This window comes from Procambarus clarkii, chromosome 11, assembly GCF_040958095.1.
Source record: "Procambarus clarkii isolate CNS0578487 chromosome 11, FALCON_Pclarkii_2.0, whole genome shotgun sequence".
Classification (NCBI taxonomy): domain Eukaryota; kingdom Metazoa; phylum Arthropoda; class Malacostraca; order Decapoda; family Cambaridae; genus Procambarus; species Procambarus clarkii.
Genome location: NC_091160.1, coordinates 38,460,774 through 38,486,506, shown reverse-complemented (window position 1 = coordinate 38,486,506; position 25,733 = coordinate 38,460,774). Strand labels below are relative to the sequence as shown.

General features: G+C 42.8%; 2 protein-coding genes across 4 annotated transcripts in view; one reads left to right on the top strand and one right to left on the bottom strand.

Moving 5' to 3' along the window:
• Positions 1 to 1,640, bottom strand: part of LOC123758340 (ATP-binding cassette sub-family C member 3) — a 58,142-nt gene extending 56,502 nt beyond the window's left edge. Inside the window, exon 1 of one of the 3 annotated variants that reach the window (XR_006772875.2) lies at positions 666 to 1,640. The gene's annotated coding sequence lies outside the window, so the exon portion shown is untranslated. The remainder of the gene's footprint in view (positions 1 to 665) is intronic. The other 2 variants (XM_045742631.2, XM_045742630.2) reach the window with 2 other exon arrangements.
• Positions 1,641 to 15,789: 14,149 nt separating this feature from the next.
• LOC123758342 (uncharacterized) overlaps positions 15,790 to 25,733 on the top strand; it is a 219,446-nt gene continuing 209,502 nt past the window's right edge. The window contains 1 exon segment of the mRNA XM_069323046.1: positions 15,790 to 16,016. The gene's annotated coding sequence lies outside the window, so the exon portion shown is untranslated.

Here is a 25,733-nt window from a genome sequence, read left to right as displayed (position 1 = left end):
AGAGAGAGAGAGAGAGAGAGAGAGAGAGAGAGAGAGAGAGAGAGAGAGAGAGAGAGAGAGAGAGAGAGAGAGAGAGAGAGAGAGAGAGAGAGAGAGAGAGAGAGAGAGAGAGAGAGAGAGAGAGAGAGAGAGAGAGAGAGAGCGCTGCAACTAACGTCTCTCGCAACGGAAATGTGCGACAACGTATTGCCAGGAAAACATTAATTAAAAGAACGTAAACGAGGTAATAACATTAAAACTGGATTGTTCAATGTCAAAACTCAGACGGATCATACAGTATCGTAATTATTAGACCTTAGTAATATGATAGTTAAATAGTCGAGTTGAAGACAGGCTAATATTTACAAGAATGATTCACACACCAAATTTAACATACCGATGTAATAATTCAATTTAATTAAATAAATATATCTACAGTACACACCTGAGTATACGTAATAACCAGTAATTTATATAGCAAAGGTGTTAATTTCACAAGATCGGTTACTATAACGTTTTCTCCCTCAGTTCATGGAGTACTGTAATAAAAATAACATTCGGTGTTTGCAACACTTTCAAAGTTTCCTTTTACATACCAACTCACACTATCACTGTCTGGATGGGTTGGTCATTCATGCCAGACATGTTGCTTACGGCTAAAGAACACAAGGTCGGTTGTTATTTACCTTCAGGAGAGAGAAGAGTGCGCGCAGTCCTCCCTCCTCCAGGGTCTCACGACGACTGGCGTCTGTTTACTCTTGAGTGTACTTCTTGCCGAGGACAAATATAGGAATAAATCCTCCAGCTAAAACGATTAATTTTTATAATATATTCAAAATGGTATTATCATAATCTCTCGCTACAAACATTTATAATAGTGTTTAAATATCTCCATTTTTTTAGGAATTAATGTTTAAATTTCACCAAGGTCTGTGTGCAAAGAAAACGAAGCGAAAGGATACGCGACATCAACAGAAAACGGCGACTAACCAATACTCTATACGAGATTTCCAACCTAAAGAGAAATGTATTAAATAATGCTCTATCACCCTGACTCTGGTCACCCTGTGTAATCCCAGCACAAGACGCCGCTACACCGTCACCAGAGGGAGTTGCACCACGTTATATCTCAAGTGTTATTCCAGCTTCGCTATGGTTTCTATTCCAGCACTAAATCTGTGCAAACACTTTATGCAAATAAAAGGACCCAGTCTTTGGAACTCACTCCCTGATGAATTAAAAAAATTGTCCAACCTATTCCCCTATTCAAAAGTAAAACCAAAAAGAACCTAGTTTCATCCTCATAGTTTCCTATCTAGTGCTTCAAACTCACACTGTATCTTGTACTACCATACTTCCCCCAATATTAAGACATTTATCGTCACCAGTGTAATCACCTCTGTCAACTTATATTGCTAGTTATTTGTTGATATAAAGCCTTGCTACAATGTACCTTTTCATCTGATATGTTAGATTAAGGACCTGCCTGAAACGCTATGCGTGTTGGTGGCTATGAATGAATGTGCAAATACCGGCCTTATATAATTTCACCAACCTATTTAGAGGAAATGTATATGTTTATCTCTCAGAATGTTCGGTAATATGTTTATTGTTTGTGATGTGTGTCTATGTATGTATTAACACGATGTACTGAACGAGGTGAGAATAGCTTGAGCCACCTCATCCCTTTGTGTGTATTTTACCTCAATAAACTTATTTCAATTTCAATTTCCAACCTATTGTACCCTATTGTGAATTAATTATTATTATTATTGGTATTATTATTATTATTATTATTATTATTATTATTATTATTATTATTATTATTATTATTATTATTATTGTAATTATTATTATTATTATTATTATCATTATTATTATTATTATTGACCCAATTGAGACAAAATTGTAGTGGTGATCAAGATCTCTGTATTTACGTGACTTGGCTGCTTCCCGGTGATTGACAGCTCCTCCTGCCTGTGCAGCACTGAAGTTAACATAGGTGTTGGCTAAAGTTGAAACGCAAGTGTAGTCCCACACCAACTGTCTACCATTCTTCCAGGGGTTCACCGTGATCCCGTCTGGGCGACCGACAAGCTCATCAGAGTTGCGGGCATTAGGTAACGGGGTTCTCTCTCTGCTGGACAACCGGCTGTGGTAAAGCTTCTCTTAATAATGTCATTAACCTCGCCGTGTCTTGCATACCCTCTTTCTGTCCTTTCTCTGTATTCGGGTGTGGATTGGGGCAGCGAGGCGGAGAGCCACGGCAATTAGGAGGGCGTGTGGTGTGAGACGCGTGCCAGTTGCTGACATTGGGGTTGCTAATAGGAAGTCACTTGCATGGGGAGCTGCTACAGCTCTAAGTCGGGTAGTGTCATGTGGTGTTGTCGCAGCACCTAGACATGTCACAGCTGCTGGGTCAACAATGGGGCAATCCCAGCTGGATTGCTTAATTATGGGCTCCAGAAGATGGTGGTTGGGGTGCTGGTCCTGCAAGAGAGACCCATTTGGTACTGCAGTCTGTAAAGCTGGGATCATGTACCCCTGCCTGTTGACGTAGGTAATCAGGTTGGATTTCCTTCACTAGGTTGTCAGATGCCACTGAAGAGGACAGGAACGCTAGTACAGCAATTTGTGTTACTGTGTGAACGCCGAGGCCCCCCGAGTCTAATAGCAAGGGAAGACATTTTGAGACATTCAGTTAAGGAATGCTGCCTAGTCAATCCTCCCCGACCATGATGCGAATACCGGCCGAAGCTAGACACAAATACAACAAAATTATTAATGATGGTAACAGAGTCCATTTCATGTGGTCTCCATCTCATGTTGGCCTCCGAATGCATGATAGAGCTGATGAGTTAGCCAAAGAATCTGCCTTTAAAGGAGCCGTTGAGTGTAACCTTGGATTGTCAATGAGCAATCTGAGAGCAGCAGTACACCGAGAACTTCAACAAGATCTTGTAGATCTGAGGCAAAGTGAAATTAACACTAGTAATTCCATCTTTCATCATACTATCATGCAAGAGGAGCCACACATCTATGGATCATCCAATAAAATCAGCAGACTTCTAGATGTTACTACTGCTCGGCTTAGTCTCGGTTACAAGTATCTCTGGGAATTATTATTATCTGCTGATGTAGACCTGACCAAATGTAAACTGTGTCAACAAAATTATTCGCACACCCTCCGTCACTATGTGATGGAGTGCGAAAAGATACGTGAATTTAGAGACAATTCTATAACCAATGTTCCAGCGATGTGTCAATATTTCATTCAAAATGATCTGCTACCTGAAATTTTAGTCAAATATCCCCAGTTTGCTAACTGTAGGTAGTAACTAAGTGATTGTAACCTATCCACCGCTGCCCACTGGATGGGGGGCGGTGTGCAGGACAAACATATCAATTGTGACACTAGCTCTCCACATATGTCAGTTGCTTAATTTAGAACCTGTACTTGTGGTCGATCTCAAACCCATTGTTGATGTGACGACTTATACTGAACTTTGTAACTAGCTCATCAAGATTGTAACTTGCTTAGCTAAATGAATTGTGGGGTTCAGTCCCTGAGCCCATTATGTGCCTCTGTAACCCTTTCCACTACCACCCACAAGATGGATATTGGGGTGCATAATAAATGAACTAAACTAACTAACTAAAACTACTCAAGTGGCACCCCAGTGGAGTCCTAAAGTCCCAGTTGGATACCCGTGGTCTGGTTTGGGCCTCTCTTATTGTGGAGGTTTGTTGCCTGGTTGATAGAACTCCAGTCTTCTGCTTCCTGTTATCTTGAAGTTCAGACGTATTGTGTCATCTTGAGGTGCAGACATTTTCTGACATCTGAATGCCAGGAGAAATGTCCGATAGACCACTGGAACATTACCTAACACAGTGCACAGTTACAAACCCAATAAGAGTTCAATTTAGATTCAACAGAGCAGAAGTTGTTAAATACATGGGACAAAATTTTACAGAAGCGACCATACGAGTCATAAATATTCATACTCCAACTAAGTAAAACAGAAATAAGTAACACTTAGTGGGCCAGCCAGAGACTTAGGGCCCGCGCAGGAATATCCCTGCAAACAAAAAAAAATCTGAAGGCCGGACTTTCAAATGTGAGCTTGAGTTTTATACTTTTCCTAGTATCTTTATTGATATGCCATTGTAATCCGTACTTAACTAAATCAACACATCGACCCCGGGAAATAGACGACTTCAGTCTAAAATCAATTTAAACAAATATTTTTCAACAATTCTGTTCAATTTTGGTTTCAGGCTTCGAAAAAGCTTAAGTAATGCTTGCAGTGTTAGATACAAAATTATGTGTTAATATTTATAGCACGCTCTGGTTGCTATAAACAGAGTAGAGTACATATATTAGAGCTTTCAAGTGTTGACGCAACTCGGCCTTCTTCAACAGTATATCGTATTTTGACGTATAAATCTCCTAACGCCAACACTAATGTACTGAAAATCATAGCGACCTGCAAAATTGACGTGATGATTCGTTTTCTATTCGTTGGTCCTCGGTTTGGTTAGGTGTGGGCAATTTAATACATCAGTTTAGTGACGTTGTGAATGCCGGAGAGGACGGGTTGGTTGACGACGGGCGACAGCCTAGTGAGCACCAAGGAGGAGCCACAACCTGTACTGGCATCTACACTGGCCTCACATACCTCTTGCACCACCCTCTATGAAATAACATTTTTATAACATATTCTGGTCAGGTTCTGGCAAGTTAGGTGAGGTAAGGTTTACTGAAAGGTTAGCGATGACACTGAAGGGTATATATTGCTCTCAGGTCTCATAGCCTACTGCACGCAGCCTCGTGTAGCCTAGCCACTGAGCTGAGCCAAGGTCACTCCCTTAACTATATACAATACCTTCCCTCAGACATAATGGGGACGCCTTCACACTCCACACTGGTTGTGGCAGCAACTGGGGAGCACTGAGTTAATATTACTCTATTTTAACGTCTTAGCAATGTTTAAAGCAATGTATGGCGTTATTATATATGTATACATATATAAAAAAGTCAGAATGTAGAGTAATAAACAAAAATTAATTAAAGAGACCGATCTGGGCAGTAATTGCTGTTCTCAAATGGAATGCTGTTTTTAACTAGCTTAGGTAGCCAACATTATCATCTTGCATAGTTGCCTTCAACATTGTGAAAAGTTACATTGTTTTTCTTGTAAAGAGTAGCAAGATGTGTTGATTAATTGGTTTTGTTAGGGACATGAATCCTATATACATGGACTTTGATGCGTGTCTCGAGGGCCCCCTCCCCCCTTCCCCCCCTCCCACAAGGTCGAACAACAACCCCTCCTGAAGATGTAACCCCCACAACAGTTGCCTAACTCATGGCTACCTATTTATTTGCCAGGTGAACAGACACATTAGATGAAATGAAATGTACCCAACCATTTGTGTTCCGGCCAGGAATCGAACCTGAGATTCCCGATTGTGAGACAGGAATGAAGCCAAGTGTACCAGGAGATCCCACAAATATGCCCCAGCTTTGAGAGAGCAGCACGCGGCTGCTCGCAGCCTGATGTATGAATCACAGCCTGGTTGATCAGGTATCCATTGGAAGTATTTATCCACTCACTTCTTTTTTGAACATCGTGAGAGGGCCGGCCAGTTATATGGCCCTTATGAGTAGCGGGTGAAAAGTCTTGGGCCTTTGATGTTGATAGAGCTGTCACTCAGCGTACCTCTTGCACCTCAGAGCTATTCTGCACATCCTGCCATGCCTCCTGGTCTCATGTGATGTTATTTCCGTGTGAAAATTTGGAACCAGTCCCGCTAACTTTTTTCCAAGTATATGTTATTCCTGTGATCTCTTCCACCCACGTTCAAGAGAATAGTAAAGATTTAAAGATTTTAATCGATTCCAATAATTTAGACGTTTTATTGAGTGGATTCATGGAACGCTAACTTTGGTTCCTCATGTTACACTATTCCGGGGTCCTTCTTGGTACACTAACCTATTGTCTTTCATGGTACTCTGACCTGGGGTACAATATGGTACACAAACCTGGGGTACATCATGGTACACTAATCTGAAGTTCTTCGTGGTACACTAACTTGGGGTCCTTCATGGTACACTAACCTGGGGTCCTTCATATGGTACACTAACCTGGGGTCCTTCATATGGTACACTAACCTGGGGTCCTTCATATGGTACACTAACCTGGGGTCCTTCATATGGTACACTAACCTGGGGTCCTTCATATGGTACACTAACCTGGGGTCCTTCATATGGTACACTAACCTGGGGTCCTTCATATGGTACACTAACCTGGGGTCCTTCATATGGTACACTAACCTGGGGTCCTTCATGTGGTACACTAACCTGGGGTCCTTCATATGGTACACTAACCTGGGGTCCTTCATATGGTACACTAACCTGGGGTACTTCATGGTAATCTAACATGGGGTGCCTGAAGGTACACTGACCTGGAGTACCTGAAGGTACAATATGAAGAGAGTAGGATACCTCAAGGTTCCATTTTGGGGCCAACCCTTCTTGCCATATACGTCAACGATATAGCTGAAAATGTTACAAACAGCATCATCAGATTTGCAGATGAAACTAAGATCTATGGTAAAGTAGGAAGTAAAAATGATACTGTGGCCTTACTAAGAGTTCTACATGAGCTCCTCAAAATGGTCGAAAAATTGGCTAACGCTTTGTTTAATATTGAAAATGCAAGACTTTACACGTGGGGGCATATCAGTGTACATCATAACTACCCAATCGATAATATTACCTTGCAGTACATTGCTGAAGAAAAGTACCCTGGAGGTTCAGAATCCAAAATTAATGGAAAGTTTCCAAACAAGTGGGAGCTACATTAAAACAAGGCAACTAAACCATAGGAATAGTCAAAAGAAACGTTGTCTTCAAGGTAAAGTAGGCAGTTATTCAACTGTACAAATCTCTAGTACACCCCCATTTGGATTACTGTATCCAAGCATGGAGACCTCATCTTCAGAAAGACATATCTGCGTTGGTCAACACCGGACAACAAAACTCATGCCAGAGTTATATAGACTCATACCAGGAACGGTTGAGGGCCACAGGACTAGCAGCTCTACAGACCAGACATAACAGGGCTGATCTCATCGAAACTGTTTAAATACTCTGGAGGACATTGTTCCAGACCGCGTCTTTAAACGAGTAAATACAACACATACAAGAATCAACGACTTCAAGATCAACAAGATTTATGGAAAAGTGGGGAATGAAAATGATGTTGTAGCCTTAGAAAGAGATTGCACGAATTCCACAAATGGTTTGATGACTGGCAAATGCTTTTTAATATTGACAATTGCAAGCCCCTGCATGTGGGGCACAACAACCCGCGCCACAGCTACCAAATTAATAACATTTTATTACAGCAGATTGATGAAGACAAGGACGTTGGAGTCAAAATCCATCACTCAGTGACAGTTGCACAGCAGGTAGGAACAGCAGTTAAAAAAGCTAAGCAAACACTTGGAATAATCAAGCATACCTTCGATTTCAAGGAAAATAAGGTAGTGATTCAATTGTATAAATCTCCGGTGCAGGGATAAATCATTTTGATTATTGTATCCGAGCATGGAGACCTCATCTTCAGAAGGATATAGCTACTCTGGAGAAGTGAAACACCGGGCAACAAAAATATTTCCAGAGCTGTCAACTCACGTATCAGGAAAGATTGAGGGCCACAGGGCTAACAACACTACAAACCAGGCATGACAGGGCGCATCTTATTAAAACGTTTAAAATACTGAACCATTTGGAGGATGTTGATCCAGAACATTTCTTCAAAAGGTCAGGTGTTACACAAACAAGGAGCAACAGTTTCAAGCTCAACAAGCCGCAGTGTAGAACTGAGAACAGGAGATGCTTTTTCAGCCCACAGCGTTAGTAACCCATGGAACCGCCTACCCGCCGAAGCTGTTAATGCCAAAACTCTGTTGGGTTTTGAAATACAGCTGGAAAAGATCATCAAGGCAAATGGGGGTCCTTCGACAAGCCGCCGGCTTCCTGTATTCGTCGAGGCCACTAGTGTTAGTGGCTCTCAGGTAAACCACACTGTAAGACACAAAATACAAAGTGCCTTTTCACTCGTAGGGTTATAAGCCCATAGAACCGACTACTCGACGAAGCTATAAATGTCATCTACGGTTCAAAATACAGCTGAATAAAATAATGAAAAATGGTAGGACCTATGACAAGCTCCAGTCGAGGCCACTATAGACGGTGCTCCACAGGTAAATGACAAAAAACGTTGGCCCCAAGATGGAAATGTGAATTAAAAAAATATGCTGTAGCCTAATATTTCTGACATTTCATTTTTATTACATATGGTAGATTTTTTATTAGGCTCTCCCAGTGAATTGTAACTTGTCTAACAGACCGGAATGGTCCTCTAATTACTCAACACAAAGCTGGTCCTCAAAGCTGCAAATGGTCCTCTAATTACTCAACACAAAGCTGCTATTAGGACAATATCCAATTCTGGCCCCAGACATCACTCGGTACCCCTACTTAAATCTCTGAATATGTTAGACATTAAGTCACTGCACATTCTCTCATGTGTATTATACATATATAAAACGCTAAACTATAATGCCAATCCTGATCTCAAAAGCTTCATAGAAGGTTGTATCAGAACCCATGAGCATCACACCAGAAATAAATACAGTTTTGATATTCCTAGAGTACGACTTAATCAAACTAGAAATGCTCTACAAATCAAGGGGCCCAGAATGTGGAATGACCTTCCCAACCATGTTAAAGACTTTACCTCTCTCAACCAGTTTAAGTTAAAAGCGAAGCTATACCTAATAAATTCCCTGTAACCTACCTTACCCTTCTATTGTCAACCAATGTCTGTTTTTTTCTTTAAAGAGCGCTGTTTGTCGACATAATTGTATTTGTGCTGCTTTTTCATCTATGTTTTCATTTCTTGTTTTCATTCTACTCATTATGCTCAATTAGTATTAAGCTTGTCATTTAAGTTTATCATGCCCGAAACGCTTTGCGTAATAGTGGCTTTAGGCATTGTATGTACTAGCTCTACCTATAAGTCAAACAATCCTTGTAAATATTTATTGTATGTATGTACCTTACCTAAATAAAATTGTATTGTATTGTAGACACTGATCCAGACTGTAAAGAAATACGTGTTTTAATTTAGTCTATCCTACGCAAAAGTTATTTAGCACAATGAATCAAAGAAAATTAAATATTTACATAAACTAAAGGATAAACTATTTTATTTTATTATTTGTTTATATACAAGAATTAAGGTATACATGCATTGACTTGAGAAAGTATTGTATACATGAATTGGGGTTTGAGTGTAACATTCTTGCAAAGCCGCTAACACGCATAGCATTTCGGACAGGTCCTTAAACTAAAAAATAAAGGAAAAGAATTTGATTTCAACTTTTGAAGTCGTCGTGGCGCTGTGGTAAAACATTCTCCCGGCGCTTCAAAATGTCATTACAATGTCATTACAAAAAAGTGTAAGGACAGGTATATACTATATAACTACATAACCCCATAGTATAACCCCTACTCAAATCTCTGAATATGTTAGATATTAAGTCACTGCACATTCTCTCATGTGTATTATACATATATAAAACGCTGAACTGTAATGCCAATCCTGACCTCAAAAGCTTCATTGAAGGTTGTAACAGAACCCATGGGCACCACACCAGAAACAAATACCTTTTTTTATATTCCAAGAGTACGACTTAATCAAACTAGAAATGCTCTACAAATCAAGGGACCCAGGATGTGGAATGACCTTCCCAACCATGTTAAAGACTGTACCTCTCTCAACCAGTTTAAGATAAAAACGAAGCACCACCTAATTAACTCCCTGTAACCTACCTTACCCCTATAATGTCAACCCATGTCTGTTATTTTTAAACAATGCTGTTTGTCGACCAAATTGTATTTTTGCTGTTTTTCTGCCATGTTCCCCTTTTTTTTATTTTTTTTATTGTTTCAACACATTTCATACTTTAATCTCAATTAGCATAAGTTTTAGTCTTTAGTGTTTTTCCTGCCCGAAACGCTTTGCGTAATAGTGGCTTTAGGCATTGTATGTACTAGCTCTATCTATAAATTCATCAATATTTATATCACCCCTTGAATGTATGTACTTTACCCGAATAAACATTTGAATTTTGAATTTGAATTTTTTGTTTTCTAATTCGTAGCGTTTAAAACTCAACATTTTGGAAATATGTTATTATTATTAACATCTTTATTGACAAAATTAATTACAATTTTGCCTCATCTGAGGATTTCAATTAAGTCTTATTAAAGTGAGGATAGTGCTGGTATTCACTGTCACGCAGGACAGAGAGTCATACACTTGGAAATATGTAGTCAGATTGGGAGCCGTCGAGTCAGTTGTTGACACAGTAATTGTGGTGACGGAGTTGTCGCTGCCGCAGGAGCACTACCTGGTTAGGCCGTCCTCCAGGTGGGTGTTGTCGCAAGGCCGGATTGCCAGCGTGGAGTTCTCCGGTTGTTGTACTCTGCTGGTGCGGGAGAAGTTATCCTCCCTTACAGTGAAGACGACTACTACCTCAGTCAGCCCTTACAGTGAAGACGACGACTACCTCAGTCAGCCCTTACAGTGAAGACGACGACTACTACCTCTGTCAGCCCTTACAGTGAAGACGACGACTACCTCTGTCAACCATTACAGTGAAGACGACTACTAGCTCTGTCAGTTCTTACAGTGAAGACGACTACTACCTCTGTCAGTTTAGAGTTGTGGCAGCCGGCGGTGAGCGCCCTTGCGGTCACGACGACTCTTGACACACTGCACGTCTCTATATACATGTGGTAACCAATTGTTGGGGAATCGGTGTTACAATTAATAAATGACGACGTATTTGCTGCATTTCTGTGTCAACATTACTAGCAGGTCTTTCCAACTGCCCAATGCAACCGGTGATGTCACTGCATGCAACAAATTAAAACCTTTTAAGAAATATAAACATATCTCTTCTCAAAATATGTTAATGCTCAGTACTCAAATTATTCTTAATTGTTAGATAAAAAAGATTGTTGACCATGAGTGTTATAATTGTAGGAGGTATGTTAGGCTGCGTCTAACACTGGCGACACAAGCGAGCCTAGTCCCAAGGTTTCCGCCAGCCACAGACCCTCCTCACACGACAAATATAACTTCGCTTATAGTGAAGATCCGTGTTGCTAGCACTATGGTGTTTGTGGCATCAGGTGAACATTCAGGTCAATATATGTTTGGTCTCCAAGACTATACTCGATCGAGTTAATATAATCGAAGAACTCTAAAGAAGACATCTTTATTGTTTTTTTATCATTCATGATAATAATAGTTTTAATATATCCTAATTTTGTTATTATTCCCATTATCAGATGCAAAAATGTGCACTTTGGACATTGCTATATATATATATATATATATATATATATATATATATATATATATATATATATATATATATATATATATATATATATATATATGTATATATATTATCCAAGATAAATTATGCTATTTTATGAATACGGTATATAATGTAAATGTTGATGTTTTGGGTATTCCCTGTGATCATCCAATACTATAAGCAACAACGATTCCCCGTATTATAATTTTATTTAATTTTCCAGGTCCATTTGTATTATTTTACCATGTAAATATCTTATCCTACGAAACTACCCGTTAGGGATAAGTTTAATGTTGATATCACTTAATATTGCACATTTTCTGCAAATTAGTTGCATATCATTGTAATAACATTCTTTAACCTTGCTATATTAGCCACGTTAACAGTGTGGTAATTATTGCTTTAGATAAAATTAGAACATAATTTTTTGTAAATTGTTTTCCTTGCCTTGAACCAATACGGCGGCCTATGGCAACCGTGCCGGCGTGTGAGTTACCAACCGCAGGGAAAAAGTGGCACTGGTGCCCTTGGTCTGGCACTACACCACGTGACACCCCAGTTGGCACTCGTCTCTGGTGGGTGAGTCTCGCCGTCCTCGGGCCATAACAACCTCTCCTCGCTCTGAACTGCCTTACTGCGATAAAGAGATGCCACGGCCAGCAGTGTGATGTTCTTGGACAGCTGGCCGAGTGCTATGTTTCCATAATTTGCATAAACTAAGATAAATTTCCCAGCGGTAATGAGTGGGAAGGTATATTAGCATGTGACAGTATGTTTTGGCAATGATACTTGCTTCACAGTGTTGTGACGAGGGACGTGTTGCAGCAGGAGTGGTGACGCCCCACACGTGGTCTCCCGCCACCACCAACAACAATATTCATCACATTATTCGTGATCGCTGCGCGGGAAACTCTTGGTTGGATGACGTACGAGTTGTTTCTGGTTCTCTGATAAACTAGTTGTAAATATTAAAAAAGTGTCTGGAATAGTTAAATTGAGATTTATAATTCAATAGTCAGTTAGAGCCCTGCTCCTGTGCCCGGTAAGTACATTACGGGCTCACCTTAGCCTGTGCTGCTTGGAACTTTTTGGTCCCAGCAGCTGATTCTAAAAACAACAACAATTCGATGATCAATGATTATGGAGCCTATGTAAATGTAGTTTGCTTTTCCGCAACTTATTGATAGCCATAAGAGATCAATGTATCTTGCTAAGAATGAAAATGTTTGGGAAAAGTTGAGTGTATTAGTTCGTGGCAGTAGATTACGTGATATTGAGTCTATATATTGGCCTCGGGGAGACGAACACTGCCATTGGCAATTGACTAAGAACATAGAGGCGTCCGAGACAACGAGGCAACCAAATATAGGACGAGCAAAGCGACACAAGACAAAATTTAAAGAATGTTAAAAATGTTGGTGTATTAAAACCTTCGGGCGCGAAGTTCTTGAGAATAGTGTGGAGCCCCTGGTGTAGGGGCGTGGAGCCCTGGTGTAGGGGTGTGGAGCCCCTGGTGTAGGGGCGTGGAGCCCTGGTGTAGGGGTGTGGAGCCCTGGTGTAGGGGTGTGGAGCCCTGGTGTAGGGGTGTGGAGCCCCTGGTGTAGGGGTGTGGAGCCCTGGTGTAGGGGTGTGGAGCCCCTGGTGTAGGGGTGTGGAGCCCTGGTGTAGGGGTGTGGAGCCCTGGTGTAGGGGTGTGGAGCCCCTGGTGTAGGGGCGTGGAGCCCTGGTGTAGGGGTGTGGAGCCCCTGGTGTAGGGGTGTGGAGCCCTGGTGTAGGGGCGTGGAGCCCTGGTGTAGGGGTGTGGAGCCCTGGTGTAGGGGTGTGGAGCCCTGGTGTAGGGGTGTGGAGCCCTGGTGTAGGGGTGTGGAGCCCTGGTGTAGGGGTGTGGAGCCTCTGGTGTAGGGGTGTGGAGCCCTGGTGTAGGGGTGTGGAGCCCCTGGTGTAGGGGTGTGGAGCCCCTGGTGTAGGGGTGTGGAGCCCCTGGTGTAGGGGTGTGCAGCCCTGGTGTAGGGGTGTGGAGCCCTGGTGTAGGGGTGTGGAGCCCTGTTGTAGGGGTGTGGAGCCCTGGTGTAGGGGTGTGGAGCCCTGGTGTAGGGGTGTGGAGCCCTTGGTGTAGGGGTGTGGAGCCCCTGGTGTAGGGGTGTGGAGCCCCTGGTGTAGGGGTGTGGAGCCCCTGGTGTAGGGGTGTGCAGCCCTGGTGTAGGGGTGTGGAGCCCCTGGTGTAGGGGTGTGGAGTCCCTGGTGTAGGGGTGTGGAGCCCCTGGTGTGGTGGTGTGGAGCCCCTGGTGTAGAGGTGTGGAGCCCCTGGTGTAGGGGTGTGCAGCCCTGGTGTAGGGGTGTGGAGCCCTGGCATAGGGGTGTGGAGCCCTGGTATAGGGGTGTGCAGCCCTGGTGTAGGGGTGTAGTGGTGTGGAGCCCCTGGTGTAGGGATGTGGAGCCCCTGGTGTAGGGGTGTGGAGCCCCTGGTGTGGTGGTGTGGAGCCCCTGGTGTAGGGGTGTGGAGCCCTGGTGTAGTGGTGTGGAGCCCCTGGTGTAGGGGTGTGGAGCCCCTGGTGTAGGGTGTGGAGCCCCTGGTGTAGGGGTGTGCAGCCCCTGGTGTAGGGGTGTGGAGCCCCTGGTGTAGGGGTGTGGAGCCCCTGGTGTAATGATGTGCAGCCCTTGGTGTAGTGGTGTGGAGCCCTGGTGTAGGGGTGTGGAACCCAAGAGTAGTGGTGTGGAGCTCTGGAGAAGTGATGTGACCGTGTGGAGCTCAGAAATAGTGGCGCGGAGTACTGATGTGGAACCCCAGAGCAGTTATATGAAACCTGAAGTCAATCCGTCTTCAGGACAGGCTCGTTAATACAGCGGCCGTCCCCTTAAGACGCACCCATAAATTTTAACGCATTGTGTAATAATTAAAAAAAATAGGTTTGCTCCTATATTGAAATTAAATTTTTTATTCATTTATTCATCATTTAATATGTATCTTCAGGTGAAGGTTAGGTTAGGTTGTTAGGCTTCATTGGCGATTATTTGTATTAAAAGTACGTGGATGAAGCATTAGATCTAGGTATCCCCATCTCTACTGTCAAAACTGTATTGGTCCAAACACTCAGGTCTGACAGGAAAGAAATTACTGACTCCCAACGACCTGAAAGTACTAGTATTAAAAGCTATGATTTGTTCAGATCTGAAACCTACATCTATGGGCAGCACAAAACGTCCACCAGACTGTGCGACACAGTGGTTGCCAGGATCAGGTTGGGTTACCGTTACCTGTGGCAGGTGGCTGCAGGTGACGGGTCTCCCAATCCTGAGCACTCCAGATGCAAACTCTGTGAGCAGGAACTGCGGCATGATCTCCCACATTACATCACCGAATGCCCAGCTATTAGACCTATCAGACCAGTTGGCATGAGGTACCTGGAGCTTTGCAATTACTTTATTTACTCTCGTATTCTTGAAGATATCCTCACAGTATACCCAAAATTTGCCAGTGCAGGCTACTAAACATATGGCCCTGTATGACTAACCATCCTGCGAGATGGGGACTTTTATTACCACTGCTACCTTATTCACTCTTGTGTTGATGATATCCTCAAAATGCATCCGGAGTCTGCCAGTGCAGACTGCTTACCACATGCCTCTGTATGACTAACCATCCTGTGTGATGGGGATTTTTTAGCATCACATAGTTAGCATTTTTGACACACTGTACTCCACCTCATATAGTCTAGGGCAGCTGCACTAATGCAGATATACCTCATGTATTAATAAAAAAAAATTGCACAGTTGCGATTCCAGCAGAGGTGATCAGTGTACCACTGTTTGAGAAATGTCCGAACTTCGTCGGTTGTGAGTCGTGTGTCAACCGTTTTTCATTCAGGGTGTTTTAGGCGGAGGAAGGTTAGGCTAGGTGTTTAGGTTCTTTCGGCGATTATTTGTATTAAAAGTATGTGAGGTGAAGCATTTACACAGTTGTGATTCGAGCAGAGGTCATCACCGAAGTACTGTTCGGGAAATGTTCGAACGTCATTGAGTTGTGAATCCCGTATAAACCGTTTTAATTCAATAAACAAAGGGGTTTGGCGGGTGGATTAACGAGCATGTTGCCTTTGTTGACGAGGACGGGCAGGAGAACACGCTCGCCTCACGTAGAGGTGGCTCCCTTATACGGCCTTAATATTTATTCATAGATTCATCATGTTATTGAGCATTTCATTATTCACTTAAATAATGACCTTGAAACATGTGATGTGTAGAAGATTAGACAATACTACAGTCTGGTCTTAAACATTGGCTTAATGTCCTCAGACAAAATAATTTAATTAGCAGTATATAAATTATGTAATCAATAACCCTTTATCTCTCTACTATTAATAAGAACATCGGAATTAGAATTAGAACTAAAATGAACGTGAAATTTCTAAATGAGTGTTGGTTATTTTACGTGATATGTTAGTTGAAAATAGTGTTCATAAGTGAACATCTATAGCAGAAGTGACAGTCGCAAGAGCAACAAGATTCATTGACAGTTGCAGGAATATCAAGTTTTACTGGATTTTGAGGAAGAGCGTGAGCGGCATTTTTCTCTCGTGAGTATACATTTTCATTTATTTTATTTTACCTTTGTTTTGTGGATGTGTTTGTGCGAAATACAAGGAATTTCTATGTAATTTTGTCCCTTCTTCTCTTAGGCAGACATATACCAAACAAGTTCAGGTTCAAGTTAGTTTATTGAGACAAGAAAAAAAAATACATCTCAAAGGGATAGAGTAGCTTAGGCTGTTTCAACCCCCCTAATATCCCAAACAACAAGAAGATATAAGGTCTAGTTATCTTTTATGTTTGTTCGAGTCAAGACTTACAAAATACAAGTATAATATGTTCGTTATAACCAAACATATGACAGTCAAAACAGAGCGCGTAATTTAGTTATAAGATACAAATTAATAATACTGGACCTTCTACATAACAAATGCAATCTGATCCATTTTGTATCTTATCAGTTATTTAATATCATTATTATTCTTACTCTTATTGAGGAAATTATCACAATGCCGTAGTGTTTGAGTGAAGGTGAAGGACAGACCAAATGTATGTGTAAGTGAAATAAAAACTAAATTTTCGTATGCAGGCGATGAGTCACAATAACACACTAGAAGGTGAAGGGACGACGACGTTTCGGTCCGTCCTGGACCATTCTCAAGTCGATTGTGCATACGAAAATTTTCGTACGTAACCCGCCTCCTTTCTCAAGGTGCTGTAAAGAATGTTTTGGTTTAATATTGTCTTACAGCACCTTGAGAAAGGAGGTAGGCTATAACATCCGAAAATTTGTGTTTTAATACACCTCCACATGTATATTGGGTGTTTCCTTCACCTTCAATATTATTATTTCTTACATTAGCCTTCACTATTGGTATCATTATTATTTATTGTATTAGTCTATCCTGCACTTCTTATGAAGTAACTAATATTATCTTTATATTTCCACAATGCACAGTATACAAGTGTGGCGTGGTACGTGGATACCAGAGGTTATCCGGGTATACCAGAGGTTATCCAGGTTTAGGATAGGTTATCCAGGTTTAGGAGAGGTTATCTAGGTGTACGAGAGGTTATCCAGGTTCGATCCCTGGCGAAGGGGGGGGGAGGTCTGCTAGTCACCGTTCCTCCACTGGAGGAGGGTGTGCATCCACCAGTAATTGGATACCTTATCAGGTGATTAACGGATCATGTTGTGTGGATAAACAATTAGGGTAAAGCTTCAGATGACCTGTTGGGGGGAGAGTTGTTAGCTTCTACACAAGTCAGAAGTTAACCAAATATATAACCTCGGTCCCCGGGGAAGATCTGCTATCTTTATAAACAAGCAAATGACGTCACGATGTATTCACTCACTTGAGCATAACCTCGGCTTGTGTGACCGCTTGTATAAGACTTTATTGTTGATATTCTCAGGTACTCAACACTATGCTGTGCTCGTAGTGTATGGGAGAGGCTACTCAGTCTTAGGTCAAGAGCTGAATTACATATATGATTGATTGTACGGCCAGTTGGTCACATATTGATTGTATGACCAGTTGGTCACATATTGATTGTATGACCAGTTGGTCACATATTGATTGTATGACCAGTTGGTCACATATTGATTGTACGGCCAGTTGGTCACATTGATTGTACGGCCAGTTGGTCACATATTGATTGTACGGCCAGTTGGTCACATATTGATTGTACGGCCAGTTGGTCACATATTGATTGTACGGCCAGTTGGTCACATATTGATTGTATGACCAGTTGGTCACATACAGCCCCGCTCCTGAGCCAGGTAAGTCCACTACGGGCTCACCATAGCCCGTGCTACTTGGAACTTTCTGTTCCCAGTAGCTGAATCTAAAACAAAAAACAACAACAGCCAGTTGGTCGAATTATGGTACTTTTCTCTTTCATATCCATTTTATATTTCTCTCTCACACACACACACACACACACACACACACACACACACACACACACACACACACACACACACACACACACACACACACACACACACACACACACACACACACACACACACGCACATACACACACACACACGCACACACACACACACAAAGGAGTCCAAAAGGAAAACAGAGAAATGAAGATGAGAAACCCATGGTTTAATCAAAGATGTAGGCTAGCTAAGCAGCAAAGTAAAAGGGCATGGAGAAACTATAGGAATAACAGGACACTGGAGAGCAGAGAAAGATACCAGAATGCCAGGAATGAATATGTCAGGATGAGAAGAGAGGCAGAAAGACAATACGAAAATGACATCGCAAGCAAGGCAAAGACTCAGCCTAAATTGTTGCATAGCCACATTAGGAGAAAAACAACAGTAAAGGAACAGGTTATGAGATTAAGGATAGGGGCGGAAGGATTCACTACAAATGACAAGGAAGTGTGTGAGGAATTGAATAAGAAATTCCAGGAGGTCTTCACCTTAGAACAAGGAGAAATTCCAGAGGTAAGTGAGGGAATAGCTAACCAGGAACCACTGGAAGAGTTTGAGATTACCAGTGGGGAAGTAAGGAAGTGTTTACTAGAGTTGGACGTGACAAAGGCTATAGGCCCAGATGGAATCTCCCCTTGGGTTCTAAAGGAAGGAGCAAGAGAACTGAGCCTACCACTCTCCATAGTGTATAACAAATCACTGGCAACAGGGGAACTGCCAGATATTTGGAAAGCAGCTAACGTAGTCCCGATATACAAGAAAGGGGATAGACAGGAGGCACTGAACTACAGGCCAGTGTCCCTAACCTGCATACCATGCAAGCTGATGGAGAAGATTGTGCGAAAAAAACTAGTGGAGCATCTGGAGCGAAGGAACTTTGTAACACAGCATCAACATGGGTTCAGGGATGGCAGGTCCTGCCTCACAGGGTTACTTGAATTCTACGACCAGGCAACAAAAATAAGGCAAGAAAGAGAAGGGTGGGCAGACTGCATATTTTTGGATTGTCAGAAAGCCTTTGATACAGTGCCACACAAGAGGCTAGTGCGAAAGTTGGAGATGCAGGCTGGAGTGAGAGGGAAGGTACTCCGGTGGATAGAGGAATACCTAAGCAACAGGAGACAACGAGTCTGTGTGAGGGGTGAGGTCTCAGATTGGCGAGACGTCACAAGTGGAGTCCCGCAGGGGTCAGTCCTTGGACCTATACTGTTTCTGGTATATGTAAATGATCTCCCAGAGGGTATAGATTCGTTCCTCTCAATGTTTGCCGACGATGCAAAAATTATGAGGAGGATTGAAACAGAGGATGATAGTAGGAGGCTACAAGATGACCTGGATAGACTGAGTGAATGGTCCAACAAATGGCTGTTGAAGTTCAACCCGAGTAAATGCAAAGTAATGAAACTAGGAAGTGGAAACAGGAGGCCAGGCACAGGATACAGAATAGGAGATGAAGTACTTAATGAAACAGACAGAGAGAAAGATCTAGGAGTTGATATCACACCAAACCTGTCTCCTGAAGCCCACATAAAGAGAATAACGTCTGCGGCATATGCGAGGCTGGCTAACATCAGAACGGCGTTCAGGAACCTGTGTAAGGAATCATTCAGAATCTTGTACACCACATATGTAAGACCAATCCTGGAGTATGCGGCCCCAGCATGGAGCCCGTACCTTGTCAAGCACAAGACGAAGCTGGAAAAAGTCCAAAGGTATGCTACTAGACTAGTCCCAGAACTAAGAGGCATGAGTTATGAGGAAAGGCTGCGGGAAATGCACCTCACGACACTGGAAGACAGAAGAGTAAGGGGGGACATGATCACAACCTACAAAATCCTCAGGGGAATCGACCGGGTAAACAAGGACGAACTTTTCAACACTGGTGGGACGCGAACAAGGGGACACAGGTGGAAGCTGAGTACCCAAATGAGCCACAGAGACGTTAGAAAGAACTTTTTCAGTGTCAGAGTAGTTAGCAAATGGAATGCATTAGGAAGTGATGTGGTGGAGGCTGACTCCATTCACAGTTTCAAATGTAGATATGATAGAGCCCAATAGGCTCAGGAATCTGTACACCAGTTGATTGACGGTTGAGAGGCGGGACCAAAGAGCCAGAGCTCAACCCCCGCAAGCACAATTAGGTGAGTACAATTAGGTGAGTACACACACACACACACACACACACACACACACACACACACACACACACACACACACACACACACACACACACACACGTCCTGAGGATGCAGCTCGTACCAGCTGTCTAATTCCGATGTACATATTTTACTGCTAGGTGAATAGAGGCATCAGGTGAAAGAAACGCTGTTCATTTGTTTCTGCCTCAATCGAGGCAAATCTACTGCAGTTGTTCCCAAACCCTTTATTTCTTGAACTGTTTTGAAAACTATGGAGGAAAATCGCCTCTTCTCTTTAGTTCCTTCAACTTGCTTTCAGTCTTAGAGTAAATAGTTGTGTCCTGACATCTCTGCAGCTCCTCCAGCTCCCCCACGGGTCCTCCCCACATTACTCTCTCCGCTGCATGATACACCAGGAGCGGTTGTTGTTGTTATAGATTCAGCTACTGGGAACAAAAATTGCAAGTAGCACGGGCTATGGTGAGCCCGTAGTGGTCTTACCTGGCACAGGAGCGGGGCTGTAACTACTACCCATGAGCGTTTTATATGTCTTATCATGTACCCCTTGTTTCTCCTTTCTCCTTGTGTGTCTTTAGGGTCAGCTTTCTTAGTCAATCTCGTAGCCCAGTCCCCTAAATACTAGTTTCAGACCATAATCATGATAGTTACAAACCTCTATATTTTCTTTGCTTTCGTCCGAGGCATTTTGATTGGAGGGCTCCACGCAGGTGCTGCATACTCTAGCTCTGGTGAAACATGCTTTATGTAGCGCTGTGAAGGCATCCTTGGCTCGGCCCCTGAAGGCTGTCCTGGCCAGCTCAACACGTTATGCTGATGTGATTATGTGACTCGTGAGGAAGGTTGAGTGTTGTGTCTGCCCCAACATGCTTGTCTCTCACTCACCCTCGTAACTTCCTCTATTATATAGTGTTCCTCGGACCTTATTCCTGTTTGCGTCCTAAGGATCTTGCACTTATCTGCGTTGAAACCCAGTAACCATTTATGAGACCATAACTAACTTATCTAAGTCTTCTTGGAGCCTCCTGCACTTTCCGCTCGTCCTAATTGCGACTCTAAGTCTAACAAACAGTGACATAAGTGTCTAATTCATTGTATACAAGGAAGAGCATGGGGGCCGGCACTGATCCTCGTGGCACTCCACTAATGGCATTCCCCATTCTCATTTTTTGCCACTTTTAGTTATTTTCTTTCCTATTTGTTAGGAAGTTTTCACCCAATTCAACGGACTGCCAGTTGTGTAGGTCGTACGTGAGCCTTTAGTGCATAGCCTCGACACCTGGCCAGGCGTGATCAGCATCAGTATAAATGTAGCAGACATGGGACCGACAAACATACACAATAAATAAAGAAGGAAAATTACGTTAGATATTTATCGTAGCACTGAGAAGGTCTGGTGTACCAGGTGTAGTTTTGCTGTAGCTCCCCAGCCCAGCCCTTTGTTCTTGGTGACACACACACACACACACACACACACACACACACACACACACACACACACACACACACACACACACACACACACACACACACACACACTAATTAACTAACTACACTCAGAGTAGTTAACAGGTGGAATGCATTAGGCAGTGATGTGGTGAAGGCTGACTCCATACACAGTTTTAAATATAGATATGATAGAGCCCAGTAGGCTCAAGAATCTGTACATCAGTTGATTGACGGTTGAGAGGCGGGACCAAAAAGCCAGAGCTCAACCAAATTTCAGTACATTGGTCACATCTATTGTTGTCCTTAATGCCCAACATCAACAACCTATCATTAGTAGGGAGGGTCTCGTGAATATAGCGATACAATTGCTCACGTTGTTTTGGGGCAATAAATTTAACATGAAGGTTCGCCCATATTACTTGCCAGCTAAAGAGTGGATATGCCTCCTCTACTCTAGGAACTATATTTGGTAGTATAACATCATACACTTGTTTACTGTTCATCATTACAAAATCTTCAATATTACAAATCCGCCTGAGAACATCAATTGCACATGAATAAAAGTGCGGTGAAATAAAGGCAAGGTCAGTATACTCTGGCATATGTATCAAGTAGCTAACACGTAATTTACAATAATAATGTCCTAGCGTATTTACACTATTCCTTTGAGTCTCACACACACACACATATACAAGAAGGGGGATAGACAGGAGGCACTGAACTACAGGCCAGTGTCCCTAACCTGCATACCATGCAAGCTGATGGAGAAGATTGTGCGACAAAAGCTAGTGGAACATCTGGAGCGAAAGAACTTTGTAACACAGCATCAACATGGGTTCAGGGATGGCAAGTCCTGCCTCACAGGAGTAATTGAATTCTACGACCAAGCAAGAGAGGGGTGGGCAGACTGCGTATTTATGCATTGCCAGAAAGCCTTTAACACACTACCACACAAGAGGGTAGTGAAAAAGCTGGAGATACAGGCAGGAGTGAAAGGGAAGGTACTCCATTGGATAAGGGAGTACCTAAGCAACAGGAGACAGCGAGTCACTGTGAGGGGTGAGGTCTCAGATTGGCGAGACGTTACAAGTGGAGTCCCGCATGGGTCAGTCCTTGGACCTATACTGTTTCTGATATATGTAAATGATCTCCCAGAGGGTATAGAATCGTTCCCACTCATTGTTTGCTGATGATGAAAAAATTATGAGGAGGATTAAAACAGAGAATTTAGCCTCCTAAAAAATTGTAGGAGGCTACAAGATGACGTAGACAGACTGAATGAATGGTCCACCAAGTGGCTACTAAAGTTCAACCCGAGTAAATGCAAGGTCATGAAACTAGGCGGTGGAAACAGGAGGCCGGACTCAGGATACCAAATGGGAAATTAAGTACTTCATGAAACGGACAGAGAGAAAGCTCTACAAGTTGATATCACACCAAACCTGTCTCCTGGAGAAGACAGGTTTGAATAAAAAACATAAAAAGAATTACATCTGCGGCATATGCGAGGCTGGGTAACATCAGAACAGCGTTCAGGAACCTGTGTAAGGAATCCTTCAGAACCTTGTATACCACATATGTAAGACCAATCCTGGAGTATGCGGTCCCAGCATGGAGCCCGTACCTTGTCAAGCACAAGACGAAGCTGGAAAAAATTCAGAGGTATGCCCCTAGACTAGTCCCAGAACTAAGAGGCATGAGTTACGAGGAAAGGCTGCGTAAGATGTTCCTCACAACACTAGAAGGCAGAAGAGTAAGGGGAGACATGATCACTACCTGCAAAATTCTCAGAGGAATTGACAGGGTTGATAAGGGTAAACTTTTTAACAAGGGTGGTACGCGAACAAAGGGACACAGGTGGCAGCTGAGTACCCAAATGAGCCACAGGGACGTTAGAAAGAACTTTTTCAGTGTTAGAGTAGTTAACAAGTGGAATGCATTAGGGAGTAATGTGGAGGCTGACTCCATACACAGTTTCAAATGTAGATATGATAGAGCCCAATAGGCTCAGGAATCTGTCCATCAGTTGATTGACGGTTGAGAGGCGGGACCAAAGAGCCAGAGCTCAACCCCAGCAAGCACAACTAGGTAAGTACACACACACTGGTCCTCCCCCACCTTCTGAGCCTCGACTACCCAGCTGGCGATCACATATTGCCACGACTCCGGAGTGTCATGTTTCTTATCGCATCTGCATCTGACGTTGAGTATTTAAGGCAGCTTCAACTAACCCTCTGGTTAATGACACTTGCTCACCACCCGTGTGCTCTATATTCATAAGGGCGTAGCACTTTCTCCTTGTCATTACATTATATTACAACCCGTGTGCTGAGGCAGTTCTTTCAGACACCTGAATAGTGTGTCTGTCTCTCCAGCATCCTCTCCTGCCACTGTTACCCTTTATTAAATATTTTATATCTTTCTACTCCCACTATTCTTCGGAGAATCTTAAATGTCGTTATCATGTCTCCTTTGTTGCTTGTATCCTCAAGGGATTCAGACCTAAAAAATTCCGAGGGAGTTTAGTTTTATTTCTTACGGGCTATTCATGCCCATGCCTCCTCTTGGGTGGCTTAATCTTCATAAATTAATCAATGAATTAGTTTATTTCTCTGGTGAATTGTTGTGTGGGTGTTGCAGGTGTTGCTGTGGCCTTCCTTGTTGGGTGTCAACCCAACCGTTGACTCCCCCGACCTTCCTTGTTGGGTGTCAACCCAACAGTTGACTACCCCGACCTTCCTTGTTGGGTGTCAACCCAACCGTTGACTCCCCCGACCTTCCTTGTTGGGTGTCAACCCAACAGTTGACTACCCCGACCTTCCTTGTTGGGTGTCAACCCAACCGTTGACTCCCCCGACCTTCCTTGTTGGGTGTCAACCCAACCGTTGACTCCCCCGACATTCCTTGCCGCCCACCATGGTGCTCGCAGTGTCGTATTTCTGGTGGCTTTAGTGTCTTTGGTGCTGACTCTCTTACTCTTCCCTCTTGTGTTTCCCCGGGCTTTGTCTCGCTCTTCACCCCTCAATATTTGGGGGTTTTAGTTACTCTCCACTGAAGTTAGTTCTCTAATGTTACTGTTTCGTAACGTAGTGGTTAGCAGAGTCGCCTGAGAGCTAATTGTTTCAGAGTTGGTTAAACCTGCCAGAGCGAGACACATGAGCGTGTTTCTTAGCACCAGATGTGTCTTTTCATCTAGTAGTAAATAAGTACATGCAGATGGGCAACTGTTGCGGGCTTGCATGCTGGAGAGGCTGGTCAGTCGTCGGACTTGGTGGACTTCGACTATGGGAAACCAATATATGTATTGCCCAATGTAATATATTTCAATAAATAAGTTGTGAGTGAGTGATGTGGGACTCGTCCGTCAGTCTCAGCAGCGTCAGTGTAAAAAAGCCTCGGACAGCTTGTATGTGAACACCTCAGTAATTGGTTTCAACCTCCAGCTTGTTACACTCTACTGTCTCTTTGGATTGGTACAAGTTTTTACTCCTAAAATAATTATATAATGTATTAATTTTTTTTAAATCTGAAGAATTATTTTTGTCTAAAATTCGCTTCTCAAATACTCAGTCGAGACTTTACCAAATTTAAAGCAGCAAAAGTAACAAACATTTTTCAAGACAATTTCACTTTTCCCCAGAAAGATTTAGAGAACATTATTCTTAAACAAACAATATGCTTTACTTAGAATACATCATATAAAATAATGTATATACGTTTCTCAGCAAGAACTGATGTGAGAAAATACTGAGCATAAGAGTGTGTGCGCGTGGCGTCGCTAGGCTTCAGGTGAAGGTCTTACCTTACTTAAGGTAACCTTACACCATACAGGCAGTACTAAGTGTCTCAGTCTGTAGCTAACTTCTACTCAATCTCAGATTTTAAACATTCCCTGGAGCACCAACTCGATATCTGGTGGCATAACATATAATTACATGAAGAAAAGGACCTTGGAATCAATATCAGCCATTCACTGAAAGTTGCACAATAGGTAGGAGCAGCCGTAGAAATAAACTAACCAAACCCTAGTAATAATCATGCATACCTTTGACTTTAAGGAAAAGAAGGTCAGCTGTATAAATCTCTAGTGCGCCCCACTTGGATTATTGTATCCGAGCATGGAGACCTCATCTTCAGAAGGATATAGCTGCTCTGGAGAAGTGCAACACCGGGCAACAACAATAATTCCAGAGCTGTCAACTCAC